At 36.8% G+C, this 24,560-nt stretch overlaps 1 long non-coding RNA gene across 1 annotated transcript in view; it reads left to right on the top strand.

Annotated features, from left to right (window-relative positions):
• LOC129146828 (uncharacterized) overlaps positions 1 to 24,560 on the top strand; it is a 62,134-nt gene that overhangs the window by 12,652 nt on the left and 24,922 nt on the right. The window lies entirely within an intron of this gene.

Below are 24,560 nucleotides of genomic sequence, written 5' to 3' on the forward strand. Positions count from 1 at the left end.
TAAAACAGAAGAGAAACTGATTTCTCAATAAATTAAATATCCCGAACTCATACATCTCTGCCTATTCAGCATTTTGATTTGAACATCTAATAGGCAAATATTAAACTCACCATGACTGAAAATCATAATTCCCCTTTCTCCAAACTGCTTCTCTGCACATATTTTTTTTTTTTTTTTTTTTTTTTTTAAAGAGGCATGTATTTTTATTTATTTATGATTTATTTATTTGTTTGTTTGTTTTGTTTATACAAGCACTGGGTATAGTCAGAAGTGCGGGAGGGTGAGAGAATTCACCAGAGCCAGAGCGGGGAGCAGAGCAGGCAGAAGGACCGAAGTACACTGCTGAGGGGAGCAGTGGGCGGCAGGAGAGGTCTGCACGCCATGTGGGACCCTCCTCCAGTGGCCAGGGAGCAGCCGGGGATCGAACTGGCGCCGCAGAGGCCGCGAGCAGCTTCGCAACCCAGCCCTCAACCGCTGCGCCACCGGGGAGGCCCTCTGCACATATTTTTAATGCAGTAAGTGGCACCACTTGCCATCCAGTTATTTAAGTCAAAAAACTTGGTGTCGCCTGACTCATTTCCTTTCATGCCAATCCTCTTTGATCATTCAGCAAAACTTTTTGGTTCTATCTGAAAACTTTAACCAAATCCTTTTACTTCTCCTCACCCCCTAGTTCATCGTCCTTCACTACATTCAATTTTCTACACAGCAACCAGACTGATCCTTAAAATACCAGAATCTGAACATAGTAGTCACCCCTGCAAAACATTTCAGTAGTTTCCTATAATATTAAAAACAAAAACCAAAATCTTTATGGCCAACCAATTCCTTCTTTTTCTTTTCCTGAAAGTCTCCAAACTGATTACCTATCCCTCTGCCTCTCTTACCGTGTCCCACCCATATGGGCATTCTGGCTTTTTTGCAACATAGCAAAGATATCTCTCCAAGACTTTTTTGTTTTTTATAAATTTACTTATTTATGCATTTAAGAGCTGGGGTACAGGCCAGAGCTTGGGGGGTGAGAGGACCCACCAGAGACAGAGTGGGGAACAGAACAGGCAGACTGACTGAAATACACTGCTGAGAGGAGCAGCTGGTGAGACAGGAGAGGTCTGCCGTGCCATGTGGGATTCTTGCTGGCCAGCCTAGATTGAACCCAAGCTCCAGAGGCTGTGGACAGCTTCACAGTGCAATGCTCAACAACATGCGCCACCAGGGAGGCCCCCCTGACCAGTCTTAAAAACAGCATCTCAGTCACACTTTTCCTCTTCTCATGACTTATTTTTTTCAATAATCAGGATATTTTCAAATTCTTTCTCTATTTATATATTCTGTGTTTTTTAATTGCCTCCCATCCTACTTGAATAAAGTATTTGAATGCTCAAAGAATAAGTTTGCAAAATAAAGGAGTCTGTATTTTATCTGAAATCTATAATGAATAACACAACCAAAGGAGATACACATAGAAAAATGTCAACTATGTGACAGTCACTAGGAAGTGTTCAGTTTCTTAATTTATTGTTACATATCCAACATTCTGAGCATAAATATAAATATCCACCCCCTTTCTACTTTATTTCCACAGAAAGCATATTCAGGATTATAAAAATACTCCTTTTTTGCTTTTAAATTCACAACCATATTCTCATAAATAAGAAAAACCATCAGCTATCTGTCCATAATTGAGTCTCCACTTCATCACTCACTCTGAAAAACTTGTGGATCTTAGTATTCTCTTTCAGTTGCAGTTTGCATTTGGGGTATCAATCAGAACTCAGTGCAGGGAACACTCAAAGTATTTCAAGAAGAAAATGATTTTACAAAGGGTACTAGGTGTTGACAAATGTATTGGAGTGTTGGACTGGAAGTATGCCATTAGTGGACTTCTGGTTCCAAAAGTCTCTAGACTTAGCTGTGATTCAGAGGTCTAAAACTTTTGCAAGTTGCTGCCACCTTCTCTTTACCAGGGAGATGATGGAGAAATTAGAAAAAAAATTACTCAGATATAGCCATAAAAAAATCTCAGTTATAAAGCTGAATCAATAGGTTTTTAAGAAACAAAGGAAAATAGAAGAAAGGAAGGGAGGAATGATAGGAACGGAAGACCAAGCAGAGACCAGGAAAAGTGCACCTGGGATTTAAAACTGTCATAATAAAAGTGCAAATTATATATACACACACACACACACAGACATATACATATCAACATTTTATGTATATAAAATATATAGTAATAAAATATATTTATATAATATATAAATATTTTATATTTATATATTATATCAATTATGAATTTTTATATAGTTCATGTATTTTATTATTTATATATTTATACTACTATTTATACATTATAGAGTGTATATAATCTGTGAATAATGTATAAAATATGTTATAAGTTGTATATACTGCATATACTTGTATATTTATGTACCAGGAGTATGTACCAGAAGTAAACTTGAAAGGTAAAATTGTTCCAGAAATAGAATAAGATGACCTAGGGATATAGAAAATGAAAGACAATAAAGAAAAATTAGGGGAATAATCCATCAGGTCCCACATCTGATTAAGAGTAGCTTCTAACATAAAAAATCAGAAAATAGGGCCTCCCCGGTGGCGCAGCGGTTGAGCTCTGGGTTGCAAAGCTGCCCGCGGCCTCTGCAGCGCCGGTTCAATCCCCGGCTGCTCCCCGGCCACTGGTGGAGGGTCCCACATGGCGCACAGACCTCTCCTGCCGCCCGCTGCTCCCCTCAGCAGTGTACTTTGGTCCTTCTGCCCGCTCTGCTCCCCGCTCTTGCTCTGGTGAATTCTCTCACCCTCCCGTGCTTCTGACTGTACCCAGTGCATGTATAAACAAAACAAACAAATAAACAAACAAATAAATAAATAAAAACATGCCTCTATTAAAAAAAAATTTAAAAAAAAATCAGAAAATAGTGAACAAAAAAATTATTGAAGAAAGAAGGCAACAAACAAAAGTCTGTGACAAAGGACAAAATTTTTCATGAGTCACTGAGTGCCCTGACATTTTTATTTCTTTTGTGTTTTTAAAATTGTACATTTTTTTTATTGCCGTAACATTGGTTTATAACAGTGTATATGATTTAGGGGTACAGGTTCACATCTCTTCAGATATATGTTACCACATCACACTCACTACCACAAAGCATGTTTAACAAGATCCTCAGATTCCTGTTAAACACTACATTTTCACAGACACTTGTGCATATTAAGTTGGAGAAATGCTGATTTGGATAATACAGGGACTCAGCACTAAATGACCTATAGTCACACAGTAAGACATTTATTCCTTTTCCAATTGTCTTTACATTTTTGAATACTTCATGGAGAAAAGTTGAGTTTGATGCCAATGTCTTTAACACCTCTCTCAGAGTCACCAATTTTCTTTTCTCTCTTTCTTTCTCTCTTCCTCCCTCTTTGTCTTTCCCTCACTCCTCTCCTTTTAACTGAAGCCATACTAGAATATCCTAATCAGGTATTTCCACCATAGTGCACCCATCACCAAACCGGCCATCACCACAGTCCATTGTGCCTCCTTCCCTCTTTGTTCTTACCTATCCCATCCCTCTGTGAAGGTTTCAGTTCCATAGTCAGTTTTCAAAGGTTAGTTTTTAAGCTTGCTTGACAATAATTTTTTAAAGATCCATACAGGGACATATCATCATGAAATGTTACAGCACAAGGAAAAAAGAAGGCCCTCAAAATTTCCACAAGGGTAGAAAATTAAATCTCAAGCAAAAGACAGGGAATCAAACTGGCAATGTTTTTTTTTTTTTCAATAGCAACTCTAGAAAATAATCTTCTTTCAAATGCGTAAGAATACTTTCCAGTTCTATTCCCACAAAATTATCAAGTGTGGGCTGTATTGTAAGTAGGTATATAAACAAGAGCATAGAAATTAAAATAGCCAGAACACATGGATATTAGTACAAGGTAGAGATAAGGAAACCAGCTTTCAGGAGACTCCAGGAAGTTTAGCAAAAGAAGTTTAAAAATCTTTAATTAGTTTTTCACCATTAACCTGACACAGGTCTTCCTACTTTTCTCTCTGTTCTTTCTCTTCTTCTGACTATCCAATCACCTTTTCACTTTTCCATACAGATGGTTCTAATTTCCAAGGAATGAACAACCTTACAGTGGTGCAAAAGCAGCATACCTTCAGTAGAAACTGTTCTTCGCATTTTGAATTTTGACTTTTTCTAAACTAAAGAAATGGTGTTCGATGCTTTTTCATGATACTGTATGCTGGTAATTACTCATCCCTATGGGTAAACCACTGATAATCTATAGACTTTCAGTGCATTATTTAATAAATAACATGACACATTCAACACTATTATAAAAGAGGCTTGGTTGTAGAGGATTTTGCACAACTATAGACTAATGTAATTGTTCTGATCATGTCTAAGATGGGCTGGACTAAACTGTGATGTTCTATAAGTTAATTTGATAAGTTCATTTTCAACTTATGATAATTTCAATTTATAATATTTTCAACTTATAGTGGGTTTATAGGGACATATTCCCATTGTAACTTAAGAAAGATATGTACTCGTTGACTTTTTAATTTCTGTTTCTTATATTCCTGGTTATCTTTTAAACACACAATTGTTTCAATTCTTGAGAGAATGAATTGGCTTTACTCTTCTTGTCTTTTTATGCTAAGGCATGTTATAGGTCACTGAACTACCTATGGATTGGTCAGCTGCTGGCCACTAATTATTAACTGAGGATGGTGGAATGATTTAATGAAGAAAAAATATGATTACTTTGTTGTTTCTTTAGCTAAGGTTACTTTAAGCAGGTTCTTCAACACTGTAGCCTGGGAACAACTCAGACATGTGCATTTTGGACCCCAACCCAGATCTATTCATTTTGAAACTATGGGGTGAGTGGTAGCCACCTGTGTTTTAACAAGCCCTGTAAGTGAATCTGATACACATTAATGTTTGAAAATTACTGTCTTAGAAGGACTATTGCAGTATTAGTGAATATTTATTTTATATAATTTTTGCTGTATCTATGATACTTTGATAAAAGGTGATGATGTCACCTCTTTCATTATTCTTTTCCTGAAAATATAATGACTCCTTGTGCATTAACCCTTTTGTCTGTGTGGTGGGCATGGATTGAAGGCAATGCATGATTAAATAAATGTGTATTCTCTCCAGGAAGACAACATTAATATACACAAAATTGCTAGCACATGCCATAAACATTCTGGGTAGCAGTCCATATCAGTTTCCTTGCATATTTCCAACCATAAGAAACTCATTCCTTTCTTTTTTCTTTTTTTTTTTTTTAACTTTATGGACATTCCCAGTTATAGGTCTATAGCCTTCCTTTAGAACTTAGGGAGTGAATGTAGATTCCAGTATTACTGAGAATTTAATATGTGCCATTATCTCTTTTAGGTGCCTCAGTTACTCTGTATATTAGAACTTTTATACACTTCCTATGTGAAAGCCCTCAAAACACTTTGTAGACACCCTTCTGCATCCCCTCTCAAGCAAAACAAACTTAGCTCTGTTAATTGCTCCTCGTAAGTTGTTTTAAAACCTGTAAAAATTCTGATTGCTTTCCTCAGATTATATTCCAGCTTCCAAATGTGATTCTCAGTTCCTTATATTAATATGTAAATACTACCTATGTAAGCAATGATCTGACACATGCTCCTTTGTTCTGGACACAGTATTCCTAGTAGAGAAATCTAAAATTATCCTTAATTCCTAGTCATTTAACTGTAGTTCACATAAACTGATATCATAACAGGTCTCCCCTGACATGATTTTTTAAGTATATTTTACATCTGTTCATATTAAATATCATTTTAGTAGTTTTAGTCATCATTCCAATCTGTCATGATTTCTTTGAACTTTGATTCTATCTTTCTTTCTTTTTATTAGCTATTCCTCCCATATGTCTATCATCTGCAGAGCTTATAATGGTGCTTTTATATCTTTGTTCAAGTTGTTGATAAGAATGTTAGGTAGAACAGATCCCATAATAATGCACATAATACTAATATTTTATATTTGCATGCTGCAAAAGCAGTCACAAAGCATATTCATATACATGATCTCATTTGATACTATAATTCTGGGTGGTTGGAAGGGCAACTTTTTTTTATGTTTCCTCCTGCATTATGGATAAAGAAATTAATGCTAAGAGAACATAAGTCACAGCACTGCTGGTGGAGAGCTAGTACTATAACAGTGTTTTAAAGAGATTTTGTTTATAGTTTTAAACAACTATGAATTTAAATCTATATAATAGTATTACCATGCAGCCCATATTTTTGTAACTGAAATTATTTTCACAAAGCAGGAATTATTAACTCATTCTTCCGGAAGAACTGGTGTTAAGACAGACCAAAGAAAAGGGCACTTGTCAAGAGAAGTTATGATGGGGAAGGCAAATGGAAACCAGACAAACTCTGATTCTACTAATGCAATAAAAAAAAAGATGGGCCTAGAGAAAGGAAGCCAGGAAATATGGTGGGAAAATCTGCTTTGGGGTAGACATAGAGTCATGTGGGGGAGCTCCTCCAGTGAAATATAAGGTGTCACATATTCCTTGTCACATATTCCACATTAGTAAAGACGAATTCCATGTTAGTAAAGACTAATTGCACATTAGTGAAGATCTTAAGAACCTATTTGATGACAAATTCTATTTGATCATATCAATAGATGAATAGAAAGCATATGACAAGATGCAGCACCTATTTATGGTAAAAATACTTAATAGCATGCATATGAAAGGAACATATCTCAGTGTAATAAAAGCCATATACTACAAACATGGTCTCACTATTGTATCAATGGTGAAAAACTAAAAAGCATGTCATTAAAAGAATGAGGCAATGTGTTTACTTTCACTACTTTTATTTAATTTGTATTAAAGATTTTAGGGCAATTAGACAAGAAGAAATAAAAGGAATTCAGATTGGAAAAGATGAAGTGAATTTCTCAGTATTTGCAGGCAATATGATATATATATTTATATGTGTGTTTGCATATATATATATGTATAATCTAAGAAGTGTATCTAAAAAACTACTAAAACTACTAAAACAATAAATGAGCACAGTAAAGTGGGAGGCTGTAAAATTAATACACAAAAATTTGTTACATTCCTGTGCACAAATAATGAGTTGAAAAAATAAATGCCATTTACCATTGCATCAAAAATTATTAAATACCTAGGAATAAATTTGCCAAAAGAAGCTAAATATTACTACAATGAAAACTATAAGACATTGTTAAAAGATACAGAATAAGGCACAAAGAGAGGAAAAGATATCCCATGTTCATGATGGGGAAATGTGCTATATTAACATTACTGTCCTACCAAAAGCAATGTGCAGATCCAATGTAATCCATGTCAGCGTTCTAATGATACTTTTCAAGAAAACAGAACAAAAAGAATACTAAAATATTTATGAAACCACAAATGATACCAAGTAACTAAAGCAATTTTGAGAAAAAAGAAGAAAAATGTAGGCACAATGTTACCTGATTTTAAATTACATCTTAATGTAGTATTAATTGAAACAGTATGACATTGAATTAAATATAGACACATCATGGCTCAATGGAACAGAATAGGGTCCAGAAATAAATGTACACATGTATCAACAACTAATCTATCACAAAGGAGCCACAGCCATACAATAGAGAAAGGAAAATCTGTTAAAAAGAATGGTGTTGGCAAAACTGGACAGCCACATAAAAAAGAATGAAAGTGAATCACTGCCTCACTTATATACAAAAATAAATTCAGAAATGGGATAAACACTTGGTTGTGAGACCTGAAAACATAAAATACATTGAAGAAAACATTGGTAATATGTTCCATGACATCAATGATAGAGATGTCTTTGGGAGTTTCACCCAACAACAAGGGAAATGAAGGAAGAAACTAGCAAATGAGATTACATCAAATTCAAAAGCTTTTTCACAGCAAAAGAAAATACTAGCTGATTTAAAAAGACAGCCTACTGAGAAGATATTTATGCCTCACAAATCCAATAAGGGATTAATATCAATGGTTTGTAAAGAACTCATCCAATTAGACAACAAAAACAAACAGCCTAATTTTTAAAAAAAAAAAAGGACAAAAGATTTAATGCTTTTCCAAAAAGGAGATACAGATGTCCAATAGACATATGATGACAATCTTCTTGTCATTACTTCTGTTTTGTTTTGTTTTGTTTTTTATTTATACAAGCACTGGGTACAGTCAGAAGCGTGGGAGGGTGAGAGAATTCACCAGAGCCAGAGCGGGGAGCAGAGCAGGCAGAAGGACCAAAGTACACTGCTGAGGGGAGCAGCGAGAGTGACAGGAGAGGTCTGCGCGCCATGTGGGACCCTCACCCGGCGGCCGGCCGGGGATTGAACCAGTGCTTGCAGAGGCTGCAGGCAGCTTTGCAACCCGGCGCTCAACTGCTGCTGCGCCACTAGGGAGGCCCGTCATTACTTCTTGTTATGGAAATGGAAGTCAAAATGTAATGAGATATCATATCATACCTGTGATAATGGCTTACATTTAAAAAAATGCTAACAAGTATTGGTGAGGATGTGAAAATAGAGGAACTCTTCTATACTATTGATAGGAATGTAAATTAGTGCCACCATTTTGGAAAGTGGTATGAACCCTCCTCAGAAAACTAAAAGTAGACCTACCTCATGATCCAGTAATCCCAATTTTGGGTGTCTCTCCAAAGAGTATCAATTACCAATTCAGAGACCTATGCACCCAATGTTTATTGCCACATTAGATATAATACTAACATAGAAGCAACCCAAGTATGCACTGATGGAATACACATGGAATATTATTTGGCTACAAGGAAAAAATAAATTTGGCCATTTGCAGCAAAATGGAAGGAACTTAAGGGGATTCCATGAAGCAAAACTAATCAGGAATAAAGACAAATATTGGATAATTTCAGTTATGTGAGCATTGGAAGATAAGTGGCTAAACAGGAAAACAAATTTAAAAATAACTAGTGGGCATTGAAAATTGAAATGAGGTTACCAACTGTGAACAAGATACGGTGGGAGTGAAGGTGAAGGGGGTATCATGAATGTTGGTGGTTAAATTCTTTTCTTATTTCTCTCTCTTTTTTTTTTTTTTTTTACAAAAAACATTTGAAATGGAGTCTCCTTGCTTGAAGGTGTGAACATAGATAGTAAGCCAGGACTGGGTAATAATCCAATCCCTTTAATGTGAGCCCTGACTAACCCAGTTCTGACACTTAGAATGCTTCATCTCCAAATGATATACAACAGTGAGGAACACATGGCATTTTTTTTTAATTGAGGAGTCATTGCATTATAACATATAAACTTCATTTGCACATGGTACTTTAGATAAATGAGTAAGTTAAATTTCTGACTTCAGGACTTTCTAACTAAATTGAGTAGAAGTAAAATTTATTTAAGATATAAATATGATAAGAGAGAAAACACTTGTCTGGGCCAGCAAGAGTAAGGAAGATAAGGTGACAAGAGGGCTGAGTTTTTCAGATGAATATGTATTAGCCAGACGGACAAGAGGGGTAAAGAGCATTCTGGAAGAGAAGAGTTCTTGTACATAAGTCAGAGGTATTGGAGAGAAGAGGTGTTGAAAGATGATGGCATATTCAATAGAGACACAAAATTGGGAAATGTTTTCTTTCACTGACTGTATTACATTATTACAATGTTAATTAACCTGGTCCTAATGAAAATCTTAAATATTTTTAATTTTTTGAAGAGGTAACGTCAGCACATAAGTTATTTCTTTTTCATTTTTTTGCATGTGATTTTTCTGTTTTTTAGTGTACAAAAGTAGGATGGTAAATTAAGAAAAAAAAGAAAGCTGTGCCTTGATTGGGTTATCTAACTTTATTTGCATAGCTATGTACATTTTAAAAGGTAGCATGATATCAAAACAAACAATAATATTCCTGCCATGTTACACAGAGGTATGATTATACAATTTAAAACTCAATTTTATTGTGCATGTACAAAGACTGATTTTTGATTGCTCATTTTTCCCCATACTCATAACAATTTTATTCTTCATCTTAAAGTTCTAAGGTTCAACTATATTTGAATTATCCATAAAAAAAATCATAAGTATTTTCTCTGTATGAAATTTCCCCCCATACTTCATAACTTGAAAATGACTAAAGCAATTTGTGCACTAAAAAATGGGGGGGGGGCTGTCTTTGTTGTCAGATAAGGGCAAAGGAGTTTGAGAATCAAAGGATAATTTCTTGAAAGAAAAGGTTGAACAGGTCAAAACAGAAGGTGCTTCTGGATGTTGTTTTGAAATGCTAACAATAGCATCCCTTCCCACTTGCCACTCTGGTGACCCGGTCTGAAATAAAACTGTGAGGGCCAGCATCCTAGGGTCTCTGTGCAGACCCTCTTTAAGTGCCATAAAGACCCAGTGTTCTTCATCTACTCTCTTCTACTTTAGAGTGAGAGAAACACATACGATTGAAAAGAAGGTTAAAATCTAAGCCAGGCAACAAGGAGGCAGCTGAAAGGATTTGTTCACCCTGCAGTGTAATGAAAGCTGTTGGTTCTGAGGTGGAAGTTATGCTTTGTTGGAGACTTGTCGTTGCCTAGAAGCTTGCAATCAAAGAAGACTGAGGGTTTGATGTTGTGGCAAGCAAGTGGTGTGCCTCTGTTGCATTGCTCTCCTGTGATGCAGAGGTGGAATACAGGCATCAGTACTGAATTGGGGGATCCCTCGGAAGTCCCTAACAGAAGGCTTCCAGTTGCGTTCTGTTGAAGCAGTCAACTCCAAAAGGACTCAGGGTTCCTACTACAGTGTTCACAGTGTGAGTGAAACTTGTGGTATTTTCCTGCCACTTCTGTCATTCCTGCACAGAGTATCTTTTTCAAGACAGCACCTAGCAAGCCTGACACTCTTTACAGGCGCTTTAGTTACTCTGTGAGGAAACCACAGGCTCTAAACTACTTATGAGATGGGCTTGATTACAGGCATACAGACCACCTAATCAAAAACTATGAGTCAGTCTCTTCGAGAAAAGGGACCTAGATTGAAAAGGGACCTAGATTGAAAAGGGCCTGACTTAGGTAATAATTGTGTGTGTAAGGAAAACTTGACATATTTTGAAATGGGAGTGATATGACAAGTAAGTGTAGGGTTAGGAAGATATGGGCAGAACTCAGCACTGGTCACTATACACTGAAATATTAACAGGCCTGAAGTTTAGGTGATAATGGGTATAGTATAGTGTAAGCGAGAAATGAGAACAGAAGAAAACCTGAAAAAGAAGAGTGAGAGCTTTTATAATCATTGGCTCAGTGCTTGGCATATCCTAATTGGAGAACTGCAGCCGATTCAGTATCAGTACGGCATCTAGGGAAATTCAATGATATTTAAGTAAAATGGGTTATACTTTGTAAATGATGATTTATTGCTAGTAAGTGACTGCACTAAATTAAACTTTAATGCTTAATTCAGCAGTCTCTCACATTATGGTAAGAGTTTGTTGTGGATCAGACCATCAACCTGTGCTAAACTTGGGGGTTGGGTCATATTCTTAGGAATAAAGAGAAATATAAGAATGTTATATCAGTGGAATAAGCTAAGAAAAATTAAGAGGAGGGAGTGGCTATCCCTAAAGCGAGAAATTCCTTCAGCCCATCACCCTTTGCTTGCTCTTTGAATTGAGACACTGGAGGATGAAACCTAACATTTATCATAGATGACGTATCTGCTCTTCAGTTACTCTAAGTTCATCAGGGGCCCCCAAGCAAGAAAAAGTGTAGTCTAAGGACACCAAAGAAGACCCTTTACCTAGATTCACCTAATGCTAACAGTTTTCTCTGTTTGCTGATTCTCTGAGGGTTTTTTGAATAGAAGATAGTCAGCCTAGTGCATTGAATGACCTCTGAACATCCAGAAAAGATGCTGCTCTACCCTTTCCCATTTCCTTACTTTCTTACTTTATCCCCAAACCCAGGGAAACCTTCTCTCTCTTTGCTGAGCTGGCGAGACTCTTTCCACTCTGATCTTCTAATGGAACTTACTCTCCCCAAAGCCTTCAACATCCCAGCTTTATCCAGGGTTATTTCCTGAGCTTGCTTCCCTCATTGCAGGCTCAATGCATCAGTACTGAGCTCCCTGCAGTCTGACTCCTGCTTCCACACCTTCTTCCTCCATACATTCTCTTTCATTTGCCTTACAGCTCCATATGCTTGTTCAGTTTTCATCCCCAGCCCCCACAAACCTCTCTCCACCCACTGCCCCTCCCATATGGAGGCAGTCCCCCACCAGTCACATTGGTATTAAATATATCTTCATTCAGTCCACACTTCTGACCTCATACTGTATCGTTCTTTCTCCCACTGGAAGCTGCACATTTGCATTTTATCACATCCACCCCGGCCCATATGGGGTCACCCTTCAATCCTCCGATATTTTTAGAGAAAGGGAGGATTTTGCTACAATTGTTAGTTTGATATTCATGGCTTTTCAGCTGGAAGTTTGATTTTCTAATGACATGCTGCAGCAGAGATTGAGAAGTATATCATATAGCTGTTGTCAAGGGAAAAATGCATTGCTTAAAGTTCTAGGAGCCTCTTTTTCCTCCTGTATCTCGAAATGTTAGGTAGGGTGTGAATTAATGATGAATGTGGCTGAGAGTAAGTAATGCACCAGGAACAGAGAGAATCAGATGCATTTTGGGGTAGAATGTTCCAAATAATGCTGCTACTGGCATCTTCACCAATTAAAATTCTTAGAAACAATTGTTGGTTTCTGAGTACTACTCACTTTCTTTACCAGTGCATATTTAAGTTGTTACTTTTGACTTCACATCCTAGATACTTAAATATACTGAGAATATGAAGTGGTGTGATGTGACTTCAATTGTCCGTTCATCTCCTTGAATAACTGTGTAAAGTTAGATATTGTTGGGACTCAATTTACTTGTTTATAAGATGGATTTACTATTCCAAAACTTTTGGTCTGGTTCATTCTGATTTTATATTTGCACGATGATTATGAATTTCCTTCCTTGGAAAAGGAAATTATTGAAATGAGACTAAGAATATTTAACATTTGTGTCTCTACTTAGAATTATCCAACTATATAAGCAGAAGAAAAGTTATTGCACAACACCCAGAATGACTCTAGGTGGCTCTGCCTTCTAAAGGAAATTATCTAAAATAACCTCTAGGTACTGTTCCTTTCCTCTTCTGGAGATTGGTTTAGATGATAGAAATCAAGGGAATCTGAGAGTTTCATCCAGCTGATTTATATTCTTTTAGGGGGGCTGAGGCTAAGCACACTGCCCTGTTGAATCTTTGGGATTGCAATAGCAGGCTCAAAGCTGGGGAGATGGTGGATGCTGTTCTGCATAATAAAATGAAGGTATGTGTCCTCTCTGAAGGCCACAGGAAGAAGTCCCAGAAAATGGTTAAACAAGGAGTTTGTAGACTACTAAGCAACAGATGGATGCCTGCTCTATCACATGTCTTAATAAAGAAGTTTTGAGTAGAAACAAAAGGCCAACAGGAGGAAGTAAGACCTGAGTCAGATTGGAGTTCATGGGAAGATATAGCTCAGAAGCAGAAGGGATTATTTGCAAACATTTTGAGATAAGCAATGAACCTTGGAGTGGTGAAATCAAGACACATAAACATAATGTTTTATTTCCTAATTGTCAATGGTTTCTAAAGAAAATTACCACCTGTGAGGTATACCCTTCACATACTTTCTACTCTTATGCTGGAAAGTTGTAGGGAATTCCACATGTGTGAACATGTTTGCCCTTTCATTGTGTCATAATCAACAGTAAGGACCTGTGCACCAGTTTGTACACTATGAGAAATAATTAAATACAATCCATATAATTATGCATCATAAAGAGACATTTAAATAGCATAATTTTTACTCTGAATACACTTAATTTCATTTTACCATATTTTATCAAAATATATTGGAATCATGGTAAATTTTCTAATCAACACACACTCAGACATTTTTCATTCCTTTGGAAACCTGGGAGCTGTTTAGGGTGATAATCAATATTATTATTATTATTTTTTTTAAATTGAGAGGAATTTTTTTTTTTAGATTTATTTATTTATTTATACATGCACTGGGTACAGTCAGAAGCGCGGGAGGGTGAGAGAATTCACCAGAGCCAGAGCAGGGAGCAGAGCAGGCAGAAGGACCGAAGTACACTGCTGAGGGGAGCAGTGGGCTGCAGGAGAGGTCTGCGCGCCCTATGGGACCCTCCTCTGGTGGCCGGGGAGCAGCCGGGGATCGAACTGGCGCTGTAGAGGCTGCGGGCAGCTTCGCAACCCAGCGCTCAACCGCTGCGCCACAGGGGAGGCCCTGATAATCAATATTAGATGTGACTATTGAATTATGTGATATCATAGCTTTTGAACAAAACACTAACATTTATTGAAAGAATACAGTGCTTTTGAACAGTGTCTTGCATGTAGTAATTGCGCAATAAAAATTACTTATTGTCAATATTATTATTTTAAAGTTATTATTTAACACCAAAAATGATCATTTTCACAACTATTATTTTTTTAAAACCAAACAACAGTGCTCCAAGGTGAGGACTATTATGCCACTTTCACAGAAAAGGAGTTTGAAGTCTAATTAGCCAATTATTACTTATCTGTAATTTAAAAAAATAAAAAAGAGCAAAGTCATTATTCAAACCCAAGGCACATACTTCTTCTATGCTATAAGTCTTTCTGAATTCTACTTGCCTTCACTGGAGATGAAGTAATTGTATGTGGTATGTAGAATGCCATTAAACTTATTTAATAGACTTTATTTTGATTTTAATAAATATAATACAGATATTTTTTACCAGTAATAGTGGATAAATATATACTTACATATTTTTATCAGAATAAATCTGTAAATAATCTTGAAAATATTAATTATGATGCAACTCTGAAAATGGTCACAAAGGAGTTTAGGTAACACTGAGACCAATCACACTTCAAACTTTTCTCTTCAGGAACTTATTGACAGCTTGGGAACCAGAAAATTCAATTACATAGTCATACAGAATATCTTATGTTAAAACATTATTAAAGGGCCTCCCCCGTGGCGCAGCGGTTGAGCACTGGGTTGCGAAGCTGCCCGCAGCCTCTGCAGCACCGGTTCGATCCCCAGCTGCTCCCCGGCCACCAGAGGAGGGTCCCGCATGGCGCGCAGACCTCTCCTGCCGCCCGCTGCTCCCTTCAGCAGTGTACTTCGGTCCTTCTGCCTGCTCTGCTCCCCGCTCTGGCTCTGGTGAATTCTCTCACCCTCCCGCGCTTCTGTCTGTACCCAGTGCTTGTATAAATAAATAAATAAACAAATCTTTAAAAAAAAAAATTATTAAAAATGTCAACCAAATTATTATTACAAAGAAATACCATTTTATAAGAAATTAAGATTTCTCATATGCTTCAGAATTACCTCTCCCTCCTACCACCAGCAGCAGTTACTTACATTGTTTCCTAATCCCCTGACTCACTGTGATGACTTCAGGTATCTGAACAAGTGACTATCTGAGCACCTTAGGTCTTAATCCACTCCAGATTTCAAATTTTATTTTGACCATAGCTCTCCAAGTTGGACTCATCATGCCTCAGTAGTGTGGTTAAATACATTCCTCACCCTTATTTATCTCCGTATCTTCAGAAGGGACCCAGTGATCCCTTGCCATCTCATATTCTTTGCCTCCCATTTTGGGAATAACTTGTTATGCAGCAACAAATTAACACATTTTTAACTAAATTAAACATTAAAAGACCACAGTATTGTGCTATACCCATGACTGTATTTTACTTGGGGACATTTTGTCTTCAAATATGTTTATTGACCTTTAACTGCCTGCAAGATAGCCCCTATCTCTAAATCTGCCCTATCCCTCCCCAATTTGTTTCTGGTAGATACTATGGTTGTATTTTCTCTCACATTTACTTATGAGTAAGTTCCATCAGCTGCAATGAGGTTTTTTGGTTTTTTCCTCCTCTGTCTATAGCCCTTCTTCTGCTGTGCCATCTGCTACTGAGCCCTTAGTTGCCTAAGAAGTAAGCAAATAATTTTCCGGCCCTGCTTCTGGTAAGGAACAGTTTAGCTGCCCACTCCAGAAATTTCTGTCTTCTTTAGGCAATGACAAGTTCTGAATCCTTCAATGTGTCAAGACAATCTGTGAAAGTCTCTAGAGTCCTTGTTAAGCTAAAACATTTCCAAGTCTTGGCTGAAGAGGGAATAATTTTAAATTTTGTAAAATATAATATGAGCATTTAAACTATCAATATTCTTATAAGAGTTGCTTTAACAACATCTCACAAATTCTGAGGTGCTATTCTTTCTTTATTCTTTTAGTCTCTTTTCTGTTTCTGTTTCACTTTGGATGGTATCTACTGCTATGTCTTCAAGTTCATTTATCTTTTCTACTACTGTGTTAATTTTCTGTTATTTTCGTTCAGTGAATTTTTTTCATTTTATGTATTATATGCTTTTTTCATATACATTTCATTTTACTCCTCACTCATTTCATGCTTTCCTTCAGATTGTTGACCATATTTACCATGGCTTTGTATAACATTCTTGCCTACAAATTCCAACATATCTACTTTTTCTGACTCTGTACCATTAAATGATTTTTTCCTGATTATATTATGATTGCATTTTCCTTTTACTTTCATTCTAGTACTTTTTAATACCTATTAAATAACATAAAAATAAATTATTGAGTTTATGGATTTTGCTGTCCTCTTTTAAAAAGTGTTAATATCTGTTTAGATAGGAGGTAAAAACAATCTTGCCAATCAGCCTATTATTTTAAGGTTTGGTTTGAAGCTTAAAACTTGTTTATTAAATTAGGGCTGGAGTATCTTTTTTTTAAGATTTATTTATTTGTTTATACAAGCACTGGGCACAGTCAGAAGCACGGGAGGGTGAGAGAATTCACCCAGAGACAGAGTGGCGAACAGAGCAGGCAGAGTGATGAAATACACTGCTGAGGGGAGCAGCGGGCATGGCAGGAGAGGTCTTTGTGCCATGTGGGATCCTCGCCTGGTGGCCGGGGACAGAGCTTGCTCTGCAGAGGCTGTGGGCAGCTTCGCAGCCCAGAGCTCAACCGCTGCACAGCCAGGGGAGGCCCAAGCCTGGAGTATCTTTTACTGTAGGTAGGGCTTATAAATCTGTAGGTAGGGCTTACTCACCTCTACTACTAAAGCAGGGACATTCTGTGTTCTCCCCTTTGGTTGGGTAGAAGTCAAATGTGTCCTTGGCCTGTGTAGTCTCTAGCAATTGTCCAGATTAGAACTCCTTAGTAGATTTTTTTTTCTATTAATTTCTCATTGTCCAGGCTTATGAAGACCTATCAAATGCAGGTTTAGCTTTTATTCATCCAGTTCTTAAGGAATCCCTGTGCAGATTTTGAAGATCTTTCTCTGAATAATCCTTTTCTCTCTGGTGCTCTCCTCTGCAAAGTCCAGCTACCTTTTTCTATGCTACAATTTAGAAAGTATGTCTAAGTAGTGGAAAGATTGTTCTATCATATAGCACACATGATTTGTCTATTTCCTCTCAAAAGTCAAAGTCTAGCCAATTGTAAAATATCTGGAAATAATTGCTCTCTATTTTATATAGTTTTATATCTTATATAGTTTTCTAGTTGTTTCTTTCATAGGAGGGCAGTATTCCTTCTGTGACTTTGGTTCCTAAGCAGAGCTTCCTTGTGTCCTAATATCTTAGAAGAAATGAACACAAAGTGGATTCTAACTTTCCACTTCTCTTTTCCTTGAAAAAGACATGAATTCATTGGGATTCAACTGAAAGGCAACCCCAAATTATAATTAGACACCAAGCTATAATTAGAATCACTCTTCTTTGTATGACAATGACTTTGTTATTAGTTCAAATAGTTTGTCTTCTTCCTTCCTTTATTACGAGTTTTCATCTGAGAGCCTTTGAATATTCATGAAAACAGATGTCTGTCAGTCCAGTGGCACCAATTTGCCAGACTAGCCAAAACATGCTTGCGTCTAAGCAATGGATATGATTCAGCCTTCAGAGTTCTAATCTCATCTCCATCCCTTTATGGCATTATGAGATTCCCTTACTCTTTATCATATGTATGATAAAACTCTGACTCATCCTTCCTCCATTGCAAAATTTGAGGTAGGCAAAAGAACTCCTTGCTTTTTATTAATTTCTTTAAAAATTTGTCTATAAGAGATGGCCAATTTTGGTGTTTACTGTCTGTTTGTATCTTAAGGAAAATATGCCTAAAGCAATGGTTCTTAACTGTTAGCCACTTAAGAATCACTCAGGTAGCTATTAAAAATTCATATTCAGGTAGTCTTTATTGTTCTAATATCAAATAAAATCTGACATAGAATCCCTCCATTTCCTAAGGCTAATAAGAAATTGATTTTCTGTCATTAATTGGAATTCTTCCCTTCAGAAGCATGAAAAGATTTTAAAGGTCTCACTCAAAGTATAACTTTTAGATATAACTCTGGTTTTGGTTCCAAATATGATGTTTTCATATTGTAAACCTGCATCGCCCCTGAAGAGAAGTCGCCCTGTGGTTTTGTTCTTCACTTGAGCGTAAGGATCTGTGTAACACCTGAAGTCTCTCTATATAATATCTACACTTTGGGGGTGCATCACTGCTAGTCCTTATCCCCAATTTTCTATGTCCCTAGGCTCTGCTAAGAAGTAGCATGAGGGCCCCTAGCTTTTACAGGATCCCTCTCCTTTTCTGGCCTTGGGGAAAATTATTCTACCTCTGTCCTGTCATTTTCTTTACCAAGAATTTCCTCTTTAAAGCATCACATTAGTTCCCATCTTCATCAAGAATGAGATTGAAGTGGTCAGCAATTTCTTTACACTATCATTAAGAGATACTCACAACTGACTGTCTTCTTGAAACAGAGTAAAGGAATACACACTAACACACACAAATTAATGTATTAATAACTTACTCAACCAGATATCAGATACCATGTATTTGTCTAAGTTCAGTCAGTTTCTGGTGGTCTCATACAGTTATTATGCTATATTTTCCAAATAATTTTAACTATACATTATATTTAATGTCTATTATCTATTATTGAAGTCTATATTATTTTAGCGCTCTCTCTCTCGCTATATATATATATATATATATATATATATATATGTTTATGACTTGTCATACTTCTTAAAGAAACTGAATTTCATTTGCTCAATGGGGATAGAACCTAAAGGAGGACAGACAAGGGTAATTTTGTTAAAAAGTTGAAATGCTTCCCACTGACGATTTTGGTAAAAGAGCCAAAAGATCTCTTAATGTGGCAAGAATTTAATTCCAGCAAATGTGAATCTAGTGTCTGCTAGGAGTGCAATTCATAGCCTATTTTAAGTATTGTAGGTGGATTCCAAGATGGTTTCTACACTTTTGAAGCTCGCATTCTGACAGACTATTGTGCTACATTATGTATGCCTCCTACTCTCCAACTTTACACTCTTTTTCTCTTATATCTTTCTGTCTCCTCCTCCTTCTCCTTCCCCTCTCTTTATCCCTCCTCTCTCATTCTTTTCTCACCTGCCTTCTTCCCTCTATTTCTTCCTTCATCTGTTTTCTCCTGACATCTTGTTTCATTCTGCCTGCTTGTCGCTCAATTCATTTTTTCTGATATCAGTCTGTCTCATCTTAATCAGAGTTTCTGTCCCCTTATTACTTGGCTCAGAGCTTACATGGTGGTCTCCTGATGTCTTTCTAGCTACTTTTCATTTTGATTCTGTAATTCCTTCTATCATTCAGATTTGTAGTCTGAATCAAAGTGCATGAACTCATGTGTTCTTTACATATCTTGCAGTAGGCAAGGCAGTTGTTATTATTTATGTATTACAGATAAGGTCATTAATGGAATAAAGACCTTACATCTCTCAATCCAAGTTATCTATAAGTCACCACAATGCCTTTCAAGACTCATCTTTCACCACATGCAAGGCTGTGTTGTTCAGTACCAACTAAATTTTATATCTACTCACCACCTTGAGGTCATACTCAAGTCTCCTTGACTATACTAAGACTATGTCATACTCAAGTCTCCTCCTCTGGAGTCCTATTCAGAAACTTCTGAGGACACATTAGCTGCTCAATAAATAGTTGATGATAGGATACCAAATAACATATTGGCAGAAAGCAGTGCCCTGGGCTTGTGGAGGCAAGGAGAACAAAGTGGAGTAGAAGGACAATGAAGGGAGGAAGGTTGCTTAGCTTTTAGTCAGTTGGGTTTGCACATTATGTATATTTTTACACTGATGAGGTTTGATGGATGTTGCAAATTATAAGCTAATGTTGCATTTCTCTTATTACCTGTTCAGAATATTATTATAGACTTTGTTCAAAAAAAGATAGAAATTATGTTCTATCTGTGGGAGGCTAAATTACCATTTTTCCCAGAACAGATTGATTTGACCTTTAACACTGGTGTTCAAAAACATGAAGATTCTTCCCCAAAATACATAGCTGACCTTTAGTTTGGGGTTATCACATTTACTCCAGTAACTCTCTCCTGCTTCTCTGCTGTATTTATGTTGCTTTAGTAATTTGGGAACTTTCGCTTCAAGGGAATTCTACAGTTCATTATATAGATCATGTGGCTATCAGTTTTAGACCTGTGAAGTGACTCTTAGTTTGCCTGGGCTATGTTGTCATTTCAGAAGGAATTCATTTATCACAGTCTCCTTATGCAGCCTCATGAAAATTAACACCTGCCTTCTCCTTGCTGCATAGAGATGTGTTAAATGAAGATTGATGTTTATAAGAAGGATAAACTCCTTTGAGTTAATTGCCACCAATGGAAATGTTGTTATTATGCCCAATTTATATATGGAACAAGGAGAGTAAATTGACTGTGTGATTTGTTAAAGGTTATGCATTTAACAAATACAGTTATCAAAACAAGAAAGAAAGGATGCATACACACACACTGTCTCCCAGCCAAACAGGGCTTTTTCATTATTCAAAGAGAATTCTTGAAAAGGTCCCTTCATTGTAGAGAGGGTTTCTGGTTTTGTTTGGTTTAAAATTAAGAGTGCATCTGGATTATTCTCACCATTTCTCTCTTCTATTGTATATAATTTTACTTCATATAAAATTCTATTCCAAACGCACTTATTTCCAGATTAATCTTTCCTCCTTGGATTCTGCAGGTTGAATATTGTAGAGGAATAAACAAGGCCTCAGATATCCAGGGTGGCCATAGCAGCAAAACTTTTAAGTCCTAGTTTCTTCATCAGTAAGACAAGGAGAATAACAATTTAGTACTTTATTTGACAGGGTTGTAGCAAGTGAGACAAGGTTTTTTTTTATTATCCTTCTCTTGTTCTATAGATTCTGTCTGCCATATGTATACAGTACTCTGCACTATATTGTCTATTTGCAAATTGCTTTCTAAACCTTCTTAAGGCCTTTTTATGACATCAATCCTCCAAGGAGAGGATTCCACCTTCTGTTTCTTTTATATATGGCACCTCCTGCTCCCACACTGGTGCATTGTCATTCGATATCACCATGAATGTCAAGTGTCCCAAGAAACATGTGTCAGAAAATAACTTTGGATTATCCAAAGATTACCACACCAACAATTTACACAGTGTGCTTCAGTCAGAGAGCAGCAAGTGGACATGGGGTAGTAAATTATAACTGCTTTGAAGCAGCAGCACTCTTGGTATTAGCAACAGCCTTTGGGGGGTAAAAGGTGATAGAGGTGAAAAAAATCTTGTGCCTTTTGCATAATGGCAATACTTCCTTATTAAATTAAAGCACACAAACTTCATGGCTTAGCAAGCGGAGAGTTGTGAAGCTCTGAGGTTTTCTTTCTCTTGGCCATTTCATTGTGAATCCCTTGCAGCCTAAGGATGCTGCTCTCTCTCTTAAAAGCTCAGGCCCTAGTGCAGACAAAATCCTTTTAGCACAATTAAGAACAGTGAGAAATATCAAGAAGTTTCCTAAAAGCAACAAAAGACAAAAAAAATACAAGAATCTCAACCCATTATTAGTAATGTTCTTGGCTTGGTCTAGTTGTGAACAGATAGCTTTACTTCTTCCACCAAGAGCTGCTACAACTTTGTGGAAATCTTGTGTTGTTTTTCTGCTTCCAAAATACTTGTCTGACTCCATCATACCCCCCTAATGGTCTCTGCTACCAGCAGCAGAGATTTGAAAGAGATCCTTCTGTCTCTCCACCCATCCTCCAGAATCCTATTTAGCAGTTCATAATTTCATGAGAGAAAATCCACTGGCCATTGCCATAACTTGTGCTTGATACTGCTCATGTTTTACAAATGAGAAACAGCTTGCTCTTTTGAATAAGGGCATCTCATTTTTGCAGTAAAAATTATATCTACACCACATGAATTATGCTCTTAAAGAAATAAGGACTGCTTTCTTCTGGAGGAAGCTGATTCTTACCTTTTGAAGATTCCTATGTTGATTTTCAGAAAAACCCATGAATTTGAGGATTTGTATAACCCAGCTTTCTTTCAGTTTCAATCCCTAAAGCCCACAAAAATGTAATTATTGGTTATCGTTTGATTGTTACTCTAGTTGGGGCTTGCCTCTGCTGCTATTGATAGCATGTTAAGTGAGAAATAAGTTGCTTTCTTTCTTGTAGTCTGTGAGAAGTTTTCAACGAGTGAAAAATGAGCACCTGATTGAATTGCTCTGACGTATCTAAGGACTGAAAGAAAAGTAATGGAAGGAAGACTCTTGAAAAGACTTGGGACATTTCCCCGCCCTGGTAACAATTCTCAAACCTGTGATAATGTCACAACTGAGACAGGAACCCTTTCCTGAAGAAGGAGAAAGATACGTAAGTTCAACTGAAGTGGAATCTGCTCCAGCCAGAGAAAACCACGATGCAAGCACCAGGGGAAAGAAGCTTGAGTTGCTGGAACCTTTTTTCCTGATCATTTTCTTTCATACATTTCGGGAAGCTATCTCAACTCTTAGAGTGCTTAATATGCTCAATACAAACACTAATTATCTTGTCAAGAATCTTGCCCTTTACTTGTTTGTTTACAACAATGCCAGCTGCCTGCTGGGTGACACGGTAGACTCTTCCAGTTTTGTCATGGTAACGTGTGGGGCATTCCTTCCTGAGCAGTGCCCATCCCCTTGATGTGTACAGTATCACCTTTCTTGTAGATTAACATGCATGTGGTCAAAGGAACAGCTCCATGTTTTTTAAAGGCTTCAGGAACTTTTAGCAGGTATCATATCTTTATACCTTTAGATGGTCATTTTAGCAATTTACTGCAAGATAGGGGTTCCACCTGAAAGGAAAGAAGACTTCATAGTGGTAGATTTCTTCTCCTTTATTCTTCCTTTTTCAAGCTTGTTTTAGCTATTCAATGACCTGTTCCTTTGCGTAAGCTTGTTAATTTCTACAAAGACTTTGATAGTAGCAGCATTAAACTTTTAATTTGTGGAAAATCCACATTTTCTGATGGTGAATTTTCTAATCCTTGAACCTTGTATATTTCCCTGCTTATTTAGGTTTTCAGTTTCCTTCTTCAATATAATTCCTAACAGACAAAAATCATACATATTTTGCTATGTGTATCCCTAAATATTTAATTTTCTTTGGAGCAAGCATAATTGATACTTTGTTTTAATTTCAGTTCCTACATGTTTAGTGTTAGTAGGCAGAAATGTAATTGATTTTTGCATGTTGAACTTGCACCCTCTGACCTTATTAATTGTAAGGGTTTTTATAAACCTTATAACTGTCATATAAACAATCATATCATCTACAAATAGGGATAGTTTTATTCTTTCTCTACCAATCTGCATGCCTGGTTAGGAGTTTCAGTTCTATCTTGAATAAGAATAGTGCAAATGGGTGTTGCTATCTGTTATGTTTTTATAGCACACTGAAAAAATTGGATATATTCAGAGGAACAGAACCCAGCTCAGTTGTGCTCAATAGACAAGCTGGATTTTTTGACATGTATAACCATAACAGATATTAAAAGTCTCTCTTTTGAGGAACTCTTCTGCACTGTTGGTGGGAGTGCAAACTTGTCCAACCACTATGGAGAGCTGTGTGGAGATTTCTGGACCTACTAAACATAGAGCTTCCATATGATCCAGCAATTCCACTACTAGGTATTTATCCAAAGGACACAGAAACATCAATTCCAAAGAACACCTGCACCCCTATGTTTATAGCAGCACTGTTTACAATAGCTAAGCTTTGGAAACAACCCAAATGCCCAAAAACAGATGACTGGATCAAGAAGATGTGGTACATATACACCATGGAATATTACTCAGCGTTCAAGAAAGATAAACACATGCAATTTGCAGCAACATGGATGGCGCTGGAAGGGATCATGCTCAGCGAAACAAGCCAGAAAGAAAAAGAAAAATACCGGATGGTCTCACTCATAGCAGGAATCTAGAAAACTTAAATAAGGGACCAGGAAAATGAATAACTATAAGAAAGTGAAAATCAGAATCAACAAAAAACTATGAA

This window comes from Talpa occidentalis, unplaced genomic scaffold (assembly GCF_014898055.3).
Source record: "Talpa occidentalis isolate TD23 unplaced genomic scaffold, MPIMG_talOcc4v2.1 talOcc4.4, whole genome shotgun sequence".
Classification (NCBI taxonomy): domain Eukaryota; kingdom Metazoa; phylum Chordata; class Mammalia; order Eulipotyphla; family Talpidae; genus Talpa; species Talpa occidentalis.